Source organism: Lepidochelys kempii, chromosome 5 (assembly GCF_965140265.1).
Source record: "Lepidochelys kempii isolate rLepKem1 chromosome 5, rLepKem1.hap2, whole genome shotgun sequence".
Classification (NCBI taxonomy): domain Eukaryota; kingdom Metazoa; phylum Chordata; order Testudines; family Cheloniidae; genus Lepidochelys; species Lepidochelys kempii.
In genome coordinates, this window is record NC_133260.1 from 125,976,758 (window position 1) to 125,990,612 (window position 13,855).

A 13,855-nucleotide genomic window follows, 5' to 3' on the forward strand; every position below is an offset into this window, starting at 1 on the left:
TACAGCTAAGTCGACACCAGGCAGCTTACATCGACTGAACTTTGTAGTGTAGACCACCCCGCCCCCAAAAGTGCCGACTTCAGCTCACGTTGATTGTCTGAGGATCCTAAGCCTCTCCTGCTTTTTCCTATTCACTTAAATAATACACTTTTTATTTATAAAGGGACAATTAGTAAATGCTATGTATTTACCCCCTTAGGGCCAGATCTTCAGCTGGCACAACTCAGCCTAGCTCATTGTAATTCATTGATTGCAAAGGGGCTAGCATGACTTATGCCAGCTGAGGATCTGACTCCTAAAGCTTTTTAAACGCCTTATGACATGGCACTTTTTATTGTCTTAAATCTCCATCTAAGAGAAGACGTGACTCATTATCAGGTCTGCAGTGGTTGTCTCTGGTATGCAGTGAGACACTCTGCTGCAGTGTGCCCTGGGCCCCTCTATGGGCCTGATCCATTGAGGAAAGACATCCATTGGCTTCAATGGGCTTTGGATTGGAGCCTAGGAACCCCCGGTGCCAGTATTGGGGGGCAGGGGGCCATGACCCCCCCCTACTTTTTAACAAAAGAAACATAAACGAAGAATTCATGTCCGCTGCAGATTTCTCTTTCTCTCCCCCACCTCCCCGCAGATTCTGCTGGAGAGGTGCTGCAATTACACCTTTCACCCACCAGGGGCTGCTCTGGTGCCAGAAGAGAGGGCAGCTGGCTCACTGCCTGAGCAGCCAGCCTCAGAACATGCCCCCCGCACACTTCTACAAAGGTTCCTGCTCCCTTGCTAGGAACCCAACGTGCGCCAGTATCTCCCAGCCACACACAGCACCTGTTATGTCCTAGTCATTATTTTGAGAGAGGTCGATAGTTTTACATCTATTTATATTTTTAGGCCCATTAGTGATTCTGTAGTTGGGGCTGAGCAGAGCTTTCTATTTAAGAACTCAAGAAGGTTGGAAAAAAACTCTTTCAACCCAAGAAAAGATGAAACAGGTACAGTCTACTATACACCCGGGCAGGGGGAGAGGGGAAATATTCAGAGGCCTATTTGTTGCATGCCAAGGTTTCTCCTCTTCACTAGGTTTAACATGTTACTGTCACTCTATTCTTTTTGCTTAGCTGCCCATCCACACTTAAAATTGACTGGGAAATGCACAGATTTATGGCCTCAGCCAAACAACTGCTATCAAAATCCATGGGAGATAGGGCTGACCAAATTGCATCAGACCATTGCTTTGTTTAGTTAGATGTTGTGCTCTTGGCAGCCTTCAACACCTGATGATTCAGCAGAATGTGGGGGGAAAAATGCATACAACACAAGGGGAATTACACCAACATATATTATAAGCAAAGCTTCCCATCCAGGACCCTCGGCAAGGCCATGTATCTTCTTTGTTAGAGCCAAAAGCTGAAGTAAAAATTGACACTTGAATGGTTGTTTTGCCTAAGCAAGGACTGCATATTTCCCCATCTGTGTGAAATGGTCTATAACTGTACAAATATCATGGGCTTGTAATTAATTAAATTGTACATTCAATGTGCATATGTGGCTTATCATCAGGCGTGTATCTGGCAGAGTACAGAAAAGCAACACGATGTGCAGTGAGTGTAAAAGGGCATTCTTGACCTAATGGGCAATTTATATTTATTTGTTTTCACAAATATAGGTGTAAAGCTAATCCTGCATAGGATAAATCCAATTTATGTTCTTGTCTCCTGTGCAGGATTTATTCTACTTCCTTAAACTCTGACATCTCAAAGGGCAACATCTAAATAGTCACATGTCACCTATGCTTGAGGAAACTTGCGTAACAATGTTTAATACAAATTTATTTCTCCTTATTTTGCAAGTGTAATAACAGATTACATTAGATTTTTTTTTTACTTTATTGCTATTTTATTTTTAATTTTTATGCTTAAACAAAGATATTGGGCCAGATCCTCAGCTGGTATTTGTTGGAGTGAAACCAATTTACACCAGCTGAGGATCTGGTGCTTTTTTACAAGTTTGCCAGGGAATGGTATTTTGTTTTGTTGCTGACTGTGAGGCTGGTAAATGTGTTGTGTTACAATAAAATACTTGTGTATGATTATTTCTGGAAGATCGGTTTTTTTTTATTTTGCTCTGACAGCTTTCTCCAAAGCTCTTAAAGTTGAGGTAAGTGGTATCTTAAGTGTCTATGAAATCAGGAGACTTGAGAAGAACTCACTGAAGTCCAGCCCTGGCAAGATAAAAGCAGGGCTGGTAGAAAAAGGTAAGTGACTAGAGGAGTTTTAAAAGACCCTAGTTGTACTCTTGAGCAAAGGGAATATAGCACCTGCTTACAGAATCCTAGAAATGTAGGGTTGGAGACTGGAGGGGACCTCCACAGGTCATCTAGTCCATTCTCCTGCACTGAGACAGGCCCAAGTAAATCTAGACTATCCAGGACAAGTTTGTCCAACCTGTTCTTTAAAACTTCCAATTTTGGGGATTCCACAACCTCCCTTGGAAGTCTATTTCAGAGCTAACTCCCTGTATAGTTAAACAGGTTTTCCTAATATTTAATTTCCAGAGTCAGAATCCCTGGCTGGTGGGGGGTCCCCACAGGTGCAGGCAGAGGAAGAGCTAGCACAGGTGTTGGTGTCACTCTGTTTTCCTCTGATTGTGGGCTCTTCCTTGTAGAGTATCTGCAGATGAAGGAAAGTAACAACATGCAATCCTACTAGGGTGACCAGGTGCCCAGTTTTCGACTGGAACACCCAGTCAAAAAGGGACCCTGGCGGCTCTAGTCAGCCCTGCCAACCGGCCATTAAAGGTCTGGTCAGCAGTGCTGCGGCACTAAGGCAGGCTAGTCCCTACCTGTCCTGGCACTGTGCTGTGCCCCAGAAGCAGCCAGCATGTCCGGCTCCTAGGCAGGGGGGCCACGGGCTCCACGTGATACCCTCACCCCAAGCACCGGCTCTGCACTCCCATTGGCTGGTTCCTGGCCAATGGGAGCCAGAGGGGTGGTGTCTAAAGGTGACAGCAGCACGCAGAGCCTCCTGGCTCCCCCGCCACCTACTAGGGTCGGACCTGCTGGCCACTCCCAGGGCACACACAACATGGTTTCAGGACAGGCAGGGATCCTGCCTTAGCCCTGCTGTGCCGCTGACCAGGAGTTGCCTGAGGTAAGCTCCTGCCCCAGCCCTGAGCCCCCCCCGCAAGCCAAAGCCCCCTCCTGCACTTCAAACCTTTCATCCGCATCCCCAGCCCAGAGCCTGCAGCCCCATCCCACACCCCAACTCCCTGCCTCAACCTGCAGCCCCATCCCACGCTCTGAATCCCTTGGCCACACCCCCTAGCCTGGAGCCCCCACTGCTCCCCAAACCATTCATTGCCAGCCCCACCCCAAAGCCTGCACCCCGAGCCCAGAGCCCTCACCCCCTTGCACCCCAACTCCCTGCCCAAGCCTAGTGAAAGTGAGTGAGGTTGAGGGAGAGTGAGCCACTGAGGAAGGGGGAATGTAGTGAGCAGGGCCTCAGGGAAGGGGCGGGGCGAGGGTGTTCGGTTTTGTGCAATTAGGAAGTTGGCAATCCAAAATCCTACCTCCTTGCCTTCCTCTATTGTCAAACTCAGCTGGCTAGTTCCCTTAATCTCCCAGCTGCCTTTATCGCACCAGCCACATGTCTCAAAGGGACATTCACCACAGGAGTATTCTTGAGTTCCAGATAGCAGCCACCAGGAATGCCTTGTCCCATCTCTGGACAATCACTGAGATTTCATACATCATAAGGCTAGAAGGGGCCATCTAGTCTGACCTCCTGCATAACACACGCCATGGGACTTCCCTGACTTAATTCCTGTTTCAAGTCCAGTAGTTATGGTTGAACAACAGCATATTTTAATTTTTTTTATATATATAATATAAAATCCAACCTTAGTTTATAATTTTCAGGATGAAGAATCCACCACAGCCTTGGGTAACATTCCAATAATTAATTACCCTCACTGTTAAGGTATATATTTTGATTTCCAATCTGAATTTTCCAGCCCCTGGATCTTGTTATATCGTTGTCTGCTAGATTTAAGTGCTCTCCATTATCAAATTTTGTTTCCCAGATAGGTATCTATTGACTGACTGATCAAATCACCACTTAGTCTGCTCTTGGATAAGCTAAATAGATTGAGCTCCTTGAGTCTGTCACTATAAGGCAGGTTTTCTAATCCTTTAATCATTCTTGTGGCTCTTCTCTAAACTCTCTCCAGTTTATCAACATCCTTCTTGAACTGTGGGCACCAGAACTGGACACAGTATTCCAGTAGCAGTTGTGCCCGTGCCAAATCATCATTATCGTGGCAAATCCCCAACGGATGTGGCCTCCTTGCAGATTGAGCATAAGCCAAGTTGATCTCTGGTTAGGTCCGTAAGTTGGCCCGACTGAATATAGTTTGTGTCCATCACTGGCAATCTTATCGCCCCACCAAAGCTTTTGGCACGCATATGATCACTTGCTGTGTTACGTAGCAGCATTTCCTCGTAAACACACTTTTATGTTTTTTGGGTTTGTTTTTTTTTCAGGTCATTGATAAAAATGTCTAATAGTGTAGGGCCAAGAACTGATCCCCATGGGACCCATTCCTCTTGAACAATGATCAACGACCAAGTGTTTGTCTCTTCTAGCCTGGACTACTTTAATGCCTGCTACACAGGGCCCATCAAGAATTCCAGCGTGTCCCAATCTCTGACTGCTGATCAGATCAAGTCACTCACCTGTGCTCTGTGCACTCCGCTGGCTTCTCATCGGATATTGGATCCAGTTCCAGGGGAGACTTGTGGAGATGAAAGGCCTAGTCAGTAGCTTCACTGTTCCCAACCCTACATAGTAGTGGAAACCTCTGCCCCTATAAAGTGGTGTTACAAACACAGATACGATGTTTGGCTGCACTAAGAAAGGTGTAGACAATAATACAGAAAATATTATAATGCCCCTATCTAGATAGATGATACACACCATTGTGAATTGCATGTTCTGTTCTCATCACCTCATGTCAAAAAGGACATATACAGATCCTCAAAGGTATTCAGGCTCCTAACTTCCATGGATTTAGAGGTGGTTCAGCAGTGGGTGATGAGATTAATCAGAGACATACAAGGAGAGATTAAAAATGTCAGTCCTCTTTAGTTGTGAAAGGAGACAAACAAGAGGCATGGGGTGAGGATGCATGAGGCAGAGAAGAGGAGAGTGGGTGTGAGGAGGGGCACAATAGACAGAGAAGGCACAGTCCTTGGACAAGGCTATTTGATAATGCAGGGAGGTAAACATACTCTTTCCCCTTGGTAAAGGGGATGGAAATTGCCTGAAAGCGGAATGATGCTCAGGGAAAGAGGCAACTAGTCAATATATATATAATCTTCCTCATGCAGTGTGCAGCCCTGCCTCATTGGCTGCACAGTGTTCAACCCCAGCACTGCATATGGACTTTTTCCTTTTGCCGTGGTGCTCTCCCCAGAGTACATGAGTGCTTCACAGTCCTTAATGGACTTATCTTCACAACACCCCTAGGAGAGAATTCTTATCCCTGTTTTGCAGATGGAGAAATTGGGGGGAGGGATAGCTCAGTGGTTTGAACATTGGCCTGCTAAACGCAGGGTTGTGAGTTCAGTCCTTGAGGGGTCCATTTAGGGAGTTGCAAATTGGTCCTGCTTTGAGCAGGGGGTTGGACTAGGTGACCTCCTGAGGTCCCTTCCAACCCTGATATTCGCTGAAGAATGAGACTCACCTAAAGCCACATAGTGAAATAGTAGCAGAGACAGGATTTAGCATCAAGCCCTACTTCCTCCTAGCCCTGTGTGCTTTACTGCCAGCAATAACATGCATTCACGGCTCCCAGGGAGCGAATGAGTCCCCAACCCTTCTCCAAATAAGGCCCCAGGTGGTGTCTCACTTTGGGCACCCAAAAAAAGAGAAGCATGCACTTAATGAAAAACAAACAAAAACACATCACACCTCTGCCCAAAGTGACTTGAGCCGCTTCACAAGCAAATCGTATAGCTAAGGTTAAGATAGGATCAGACTTATTCTGAGTAAAAGTCACGGACAGGTCGCAGGCAATAAACAAAAATTCATGGGAGCCTGTAACCTGCCTGTGACTTTTACAAAAAGTAACTGGGGGGAGGGCTGACAGCTGGAGCCCCGTGGGGGAACTAACAGCCCGAGCCCTGCCATGGGGAGTGGCAGGACTGACAGCCCAAGCCCCACTGCCGCAGGGGAGGGGCGCACAGTGCAGGCCACAGCCGTGGGGAGAGATGCACAGCCCTGACTGCAGCTGCTGACAGCTGAAGCCAAAGAAGTCACAGCAGTCTGGTGAAGTCATGGAATCTGTGACCTCCGTGACTAAATCGTATCCTTACTTATAGCTGATGCAGGAACAGGACCCACATGTCTTAGGCAGCAGTAGTCAACCACTGCAATGGTGCAAAGGGGTGAAGGGCAGGTGAAAACCCTCCCCTGCTATTGAATTGCCCCAGTACAGACCCCTTACTCTGTGCAGAGCTGGCTCACCTAGGGTGGCATTGTGGAGTGATCTGGGAGCATGTTTTGGATGGAGGAGCATGAGAAGGCATGATCAGACTGGTTCTACTTGCTGGCAATTCTTCGTTGCCCCATGCAGGCTAACGCAGTGGTGTGCGCGCATTAGTCCTATCTTCTGCCGAGGACTGAGCCAGTCCCTGCATCTCCCACCTCCTCTTAGTTCCTGTGCCAGCCCTACGGATGAATCTGCCCCAATGGTCCTTCTGCCAATGGTCCCAGAGCAGACAGCCGTGACCTTTGACTCCAATCTCCTTTCTTGGAGGCTTTCTCAGAAGTCCAAAGTTCACCACAGCCACTCCTAAAAGCTGAATTGAAGCCAAACATCTTGTCACAGTGTTCAGGCCCCAAATGAAACTGTCCCTCAGCTGTAAAATACCCCCAAGATGCTCAGAATTGCATCTTGGGTAACTGCCCTGCTATCAAGGGCTAAGCTTGAGCAGGAAGTTTAAATTTGCCCCACCTCCTGTAGGATATTCCACAATGCCACATTTCCCACTGGTTTTTGTAACACGGACAGACCCCAGTTGTTGGCAGGAGGATTGAATCTGGGACCTGTGGAGCTAAATGCATGAACCTCTAGTGCAGTGGTTCTCAACTTATTTATCATTGTGGGCAGCATATGCAGCTCTCTAGGTGTTCGGTGGGCCGCAACCACACAATATATATATATATAGGGTGACCATACATCCTGGTTTAGCCAGGACAGTCCCTTTTTTAAGCCCTTTCTTGGCTATCCCTACGTTTTTGGCAAAAGCGGGCATTTGTCACGTTTGTTCTTGCCGACTTGATCAGCTGACAAGAGCAAACGGGACAAACACTCACTTTTGTCAAAAAAAGTGGGGTGTGGTGCAGAGGAACATGCAGGGAGGGGTCGAGGGGCGACTCCAGCCTGGTGCGGGGTGAGGCAAGGCTCAGGTGAGGGGAGGCACGGCTCAAGCGAGCAGCGACCCTAGCCTTGCACGGGGGGCAGGCAGGGCTCGAGTGAGCAGTGACCCCAACCTCTCAATGGGAGGGGGGCATGGGCAATTTGGGAGGACTATTGCCAGCCCCGTGTGGGGGCGGGGAGGGCCAGCCCCACATGGTGTCCCATTTTCCCTTTGGGAAATACGGTCAGCCTATATAGATATACTACCTCTATGGCCACGAGGAGTCACATGGGCCATAGCTGCGTGCTGATTGGGCCGCAAGTGGCCTGCGGGTTGAGAACCACGGCTCTAGAGCATGAGCTAAAAACCACCCATCTCTTAGCTAAGGCTGTAGCAGACTCGTCCATCTCCAGCTGAACTAGGTGCCCCCAGAGGGGACCGAGCGGCACACCGAGCCGGCCTGGGTTACACTTAAACAGGAGAGAGAGTAAAATAGAGAGAACAGCCTGGTCAGAACAACTGCATCAATGCTAGATCTGCTTTGTACATTATTCCTAGTTGTTAGTTAAATAAATAAATTATACAGGTATCTGCCTTCGTCGCCATTCAAATGCCGCACCCCGCTCTTCCCCAGACACCTGTGACACCCCTATTCTTTATGCTTCACAGAAATATCATCAACAGTCCAACTGCATACTCTATAATGCAATTACCCCCATACCCAACAACAGTGGTGGCCAAGCAATGGGGTCACCGTCTGACTGCACTTTGGTCACAAGTAGACCTGGGGGAAATTTTCTGGCCAAAACCTTTTTTTGGTGACAAATGCCGCTTCAGAGACACTGCAACACATAGCAGATTCGTACCAGTGTAGCTGAATTGTGGATGTAAGCAGAGTCAGGATGGGCTCCACCCTGACATCTGGTGGTGAGGTGTGGCAAGTTGTGGAAAAGAACTTCAGGGGCTGATCTCATTTGCATAGGCACACCTACCCCGCCTAGAATGAGGCCCAGTGTCTCTGTTATTGGGGCAGGAAGAATAAATTGTTATTACCCTGATTATGGGAACTGTGCTTGGAACTGTACTTGGCCTTTTGTTATGATGGAGGGACTCACCATCACTGAGTAGCACTCGCTAGGCAAGGGACATGGGTTCCAAAACTCTGTGAATTGAGAGAGACTTGAGACAGGTATTAGTACCTGGGGTGTGTGGGCCCCTTTGTGAGGGCCTGAAGCACCAATTGCACCTCTGTCTCTCTCCACTGTGGAATGTCAGAGCTAATTTTGGGTCTATTAAGAGACTTGCTACAGGTACTGTGCTGCATTCACTTTGGCCTTATGGTGCACCAGCACTAAGGCTCCCAGTACTATGAGCTGAAATCACTGAGCACTGTGTCAAGTAGTGGGGAGCCGGAAGATCTAGAGTGCAGCGGTGCTGTTCGTGGATAGGCTGGTGGAGTGTTCGTGAGACGGTGAGCTGTGCAGAGCGGAGCCAGTCGTGAGACGGTGGTGTGTTCGTGAGACGGCAAGCTGTGCAGAGCGGAGCCGGTCGTGGTAGAGCGGAGCCGTTCGTGAGACAGCGGTGTGTTCATGAGACGGCGAGCTGAGCAGAGCTGTTCGTGAGACGGCGAGCTGTGCAGAGCGGAGCCGGTCGTGAGACGGCGGTGTGTTCGTGAGATGGCGAGCTGTGCAGAGCGGAGCCGGTCGTGGTAGAGCGGAGCCGTTCGTGAGACAGCGGTGTGTTCATGAGACGGCGAGCTGAGCAGAGCTGTTCGTGAGACGGCAAGCTGTGCAGAGCGGAGCCGGTCGTGAGACGGCGGTGTGTTCGTGAGATGGCGAGCTGTGCAGAGCGGAGCCGGTCGTGGTAGAGCGGAGCCGTTCGTGAGACAGCGGTGTGTTCATGAGACGGCGAGCTGAGCAGAGCTGTTCGTGAGACGGCGAGCTGTGCAGAGCGGAGCCGGTCGTGGTAGAGCGGAGCCGTTCGTGAGACAGCGGTGTGTTCATGAGACGGCGAGCTGAGCAGAGCTGTTCGTGAGACGGCGAGCTGTGCAGAGCGGAGCCGGTCGTGAGACGGCGGTGTGTTCGTGAGATGGCGAGCTGTGCAGAGTGGAGCCGGTCGTGGTGGAGCAGAGCCGTTCGTGAGACAGCGTAGCAGAGCAGAGCCCTGTGGGGCAGTCAGCTTCAGGACATGTAAGGTGCCCCTTACCTCTTTCCCCCACACACAGGCACATTTTAGCCAGACTGGGGAGTAACACTATGCAGATGAACTTTTGAACTCTGGGGCTGGACTTTTTGGACTTTGGGTGATTTGTGGATTGCTGGACTCAGAGGTTTGGGTTCCGGGACTCAAGAACCCAAGGGAAAGGATGTGGCCCAATTTGCTGGGGTGGGTCTTTGCTCATGGTTTGGTTAATGAACACTAGTTGTGGTGTTTCCCCAATTTAATGCTGATGTAGTTTACCTCATGTTATTAAAGATTCTCTACTACACCTAGACTCTGTGCTTGCGAGAGGGGAAGTATTGCCTCTTTGAAGCACCCAGGGGGTGTGTAAGACTTTCCCAGGTCACTGGGTGGGGGCTCGAGCCAGTTTTGCATTTGCTTTGATGAGAGGGAACCCCTGTGTACTGAACCCGGCCCTTGCTGCTATCAACTTGGCCTGGCAGAAGGGTTACATTTAGGCTGGAAAAAAATCCCCAAAATGTCAAACCGTTTAGTGTGTGTGTGTGTGGGGGGGGGTGTCAGTTCAAAATGGCTTTTTGTTTCGACATTTCTGTCCGTTTTATTTTTTTAAATTCAAAAATGTAAGAAGAGGGTTGAAACGGAAACAAAATGTTTTGTTCAACCAGAATTCTTTTTTACTTTTCAATTGGCCAATAAATAAATAAATTAATTAAATAAAAGTGTGGGGAGTCAACCCAAAGTGAATCCTGCCCCCGCCCCCGTTTTCCAGAATTACCAGCAAACTGACAAACCCTTTATTTGCCCCGCTCTCATCATGAGGAGGATAAGGCGTTTCAGACATTTTGGAATGTACAAAGAAATGCAAGAAACAAGGGTTGGGTTGGGTTGGATTGCTGAGCCTAACCGTGGACTCTATTATGAAGAATGAATAATACTGGCCACAAACTCCAACTAAAGGGAGAAATGATGAGGAGCAGAGAATGAGGCATGGAGTTTGAAGCGGAGAGAGAATAACAGAGCAACAATATTACTGAAGAAAGAGTGTGGTTCAGTCCTCCTTTTTCCACTGAATGCATGCGATGAAGTGAGCTGTAGCTCACGAAAGCTTATGCTCAAATAAATTTGTTAGTCTCTAAGGTGCCACAGGTCCTCCTTTTCTTTTTGCGGATACAGACTAACACGGCTGCTACTCTGAAATCAGTCCTCCTGGGTGATCTTGCTCAAGTCACTTCCCCTTCCACCTCTCGTCTATTTAGATTGTAAGTTCTTGGGGCTAGAGGTTGTCTCCTGTGTGTATGTACAGCGCCTAGCACCATGGGTACTGCACTGTAAATGACAATAATAAATCAGCACTGCTTGATTACTACACTTGGGGCCAAATTCCTCAATGAAGTCAATAGAGTGACACTAAGGATGACTTTGGCCAGTATTTTTAGTAGTAGTAGTAGTTTCTCTCTTGGCTGGGCCTATTCTTCTTTGTCTATCCCCTTGGCGTATGTGGTTAATGGGATAGACCTTCAGCTACTGTAGTCCATGGAGTTGCACCCGCTGAGGATCAGACCCTAATCCATTGGAAGGAAAGGGCAAGTGGCCTCCTTTGCATAGGCTGGCCCCAGCAGTAAAACTCTCCGATGATAATCTGGTGATTTTTTTTTTTCTCCTTAGCCTGAAAATTGATTGACAGGCTCATGCTTTGAATGCCGGAGTTCCGTCAGGGTTGAGTACCCACCTCTTGCTAATAAGGCGTGATGCACTTACTTCCATTAACAACTCTATAGCTCTGCGAGCTGGGGTTCTGAGCAGTGACAGCCACTGTCAAAGGCAAAGACTGGGTTGTGTATATTCCTTATATTGGATGAGTTCCAGGATGGTTTGTCAGAACATTGGGTCAGGAAATGGTTATGTTTGTGATCGGTGGATCACAGGACCAAAAAGGTTAGGAAGCACCGTCCTTCTGCCTAATAGAGCATTTACAGCCTTGTGCAGGTTGACGTGAAATTTAATTTGTACTAATCCACCTAAGAGCGACGAAGGATGAAATATATTGTAGGCAGGATTGATCTGTTTTACAGCGTCCTGTGTTTTATACACTGGGCTTTTTGAAGGCATAATTGTCAGTTATGTTTTGCTTTGGGTTAAGTACTTGACCTTTCTCAGCTTCAAACTCTCCCAATATCCGTGGTCTTTAAGTTCGTTGCCCTTTTAAGCACTCTGTTCTCCGTCCTGCTTTTAGTGTAACTTGGGAGTTCTAACTGCACCAATTACATTTCATCAGGCAAATTCCCACTGACGTCAACTCCAGTATGACAGGCCCAGATCCAGATCCTTTGAGGACCTGGGCCATAGTGACTTCACTGGGAGTTTTGCTTAGTCTGTACTGCAGAACCAGGCCCCCAAAGCTAAAAACTAACAGGCCCACGCACTCTCTGGGTAAATCCTGCCTCCATTGACTCCATTAGGGCCAGGATTTTGCTGTCCATTATCTGTGCTACGATGGAACTCATTTCTTGTGAAAGGGATGGTTCCAACCCTGTGGCAAAGCTGTCCCCTTCTCCCTGCCTTCCGTAGGGCTTTCACAGGGTTCCAGCTCCAGATTCTCACTCACCTCCAAACCTATGGGGAAAAGAACCCTGGTCAATATCTATTGAGGTTGTGTTAACTGGCAACGCTGTTTTCTCCATGTTGAAGAACTCCACACACCCCAGGGGCTACCAGGGTAATGGGAGCCCCTAGAAACAAAGCTCTCACAAGAGCTCTGCTGTCCAGGGCTGGGGAGATGCTGGGGGGGGCTGGACAGGAAAGAGGAGGCATGGATGCCCATTGCCTCCAGCCGATCCCCTGAGATACCTGCAGCTCTGGAGGGATTCACAAGAGAAGGAAGTTGGACCACTAGCTTCTTTTGCAGGGGTAGGGAGAGACCCAACCCCCTGCCCCCAATGGAAGAATGAGCTGGAAACACCATGAGTTGACTTTCATGGCATTTCTTCTCCCCTCTGTGGGCTGTTCCAGCCTAGCAGAGATGGGACCCCAAGATATGGCAACAAACTAGCAGTGTGTAAAATGCACTTTGGTTCAGGGCTCTTGGGCCACTCATGGTCCCTAAAAATCCCTAACATGGGACATCAGTGGACCTTATGTTACATGGTCAGCCTTGCCAGGGCCCACCACAATTTACAGATATAACTGAGCCAGTTTCTGATCATGCTGCCTAGACTGTAAAATGTTGTGAGAGTTTGGTTTTCATTTGACATCAGTGGCCTATAGTCAGGGTCATCCTTTAGACACGAAGGACTGGTGGAAGTGGATGCGTCAATGAGAGGACACAGCTTGAGCTGCCGCAAAAACTTATGCATGCGAATATTTAACTCATCTCAGCCAAACGGCTCCTGTGTGTAACTGTTTGCAGGCTCGGGCCCTTACTTTGTATTTCCAATCTGGAGAGTGTATTACTCTACTGTTTTAGAAGCACTCGGTGTCTCCAGCCTTGAGTCTGAAATGTAGGCCCTGCCAAAAGAGAAATGATTGTGTTAGGCGTGATGGGGGTGTCTACCCCACACAGGTAAACAAAGAGTTAACAGGAGCCTGCGAGCTCAGTTAACGCACCTTGCTGCGTCTGGAGGGCGTGTCAGACTTGATCGAAGAAGGTAGCAAAAGCTATAGGGAGGTCCAGGAGAGGTACCCAGGGCAGATAAACCCAGGAGACAGATGTCAGTGACTGGCATAGAAGTGGTTATACCTACTGGTTAGAGAAGAAGACATGCCTAGTGGCTAGAGCAGGTGTCGGTAGCCAGAAATTGGATCCCAGGGTCAGAGCTGGAGGCCAAGACCAGGTGCTGGAGGCCAAGACCAGGTGTTAGAGCCATAGGTCAGAGTCAGAAGTCAGAACCCAAGGTCAGCTGGACTCAGGAACCAGAGCCGGAGCCAGGAATCGGAGCAGAAGGTCAGAGCCAGGTTACCTGGAGTGAGGCAGGGCAGGGTCCAAGACAGACTATTGCCACCACAGGCAAAAACTTTGAGCCGTCAATGAACTGCTGCTACTGTTGGGCTTAATTAGGCAGCCTACTGCAGGCCAGCTGTGCTCGTTAGGTTGCCTGGAGACTGGCTCTGCTGTGGGCCCTGATTTCTGAGCTGGGAGTTGCCCCTGTCTGGGGAGGGTTTGGGGCAGACAGGCTGCAGAAGGCCCCAGGCACTGAATTAACCCTGTGGTGGGCACTGGCAAGGGGGCTGGGCACAGAGAGGCAGCCTGTGTTCCAGCCGAGA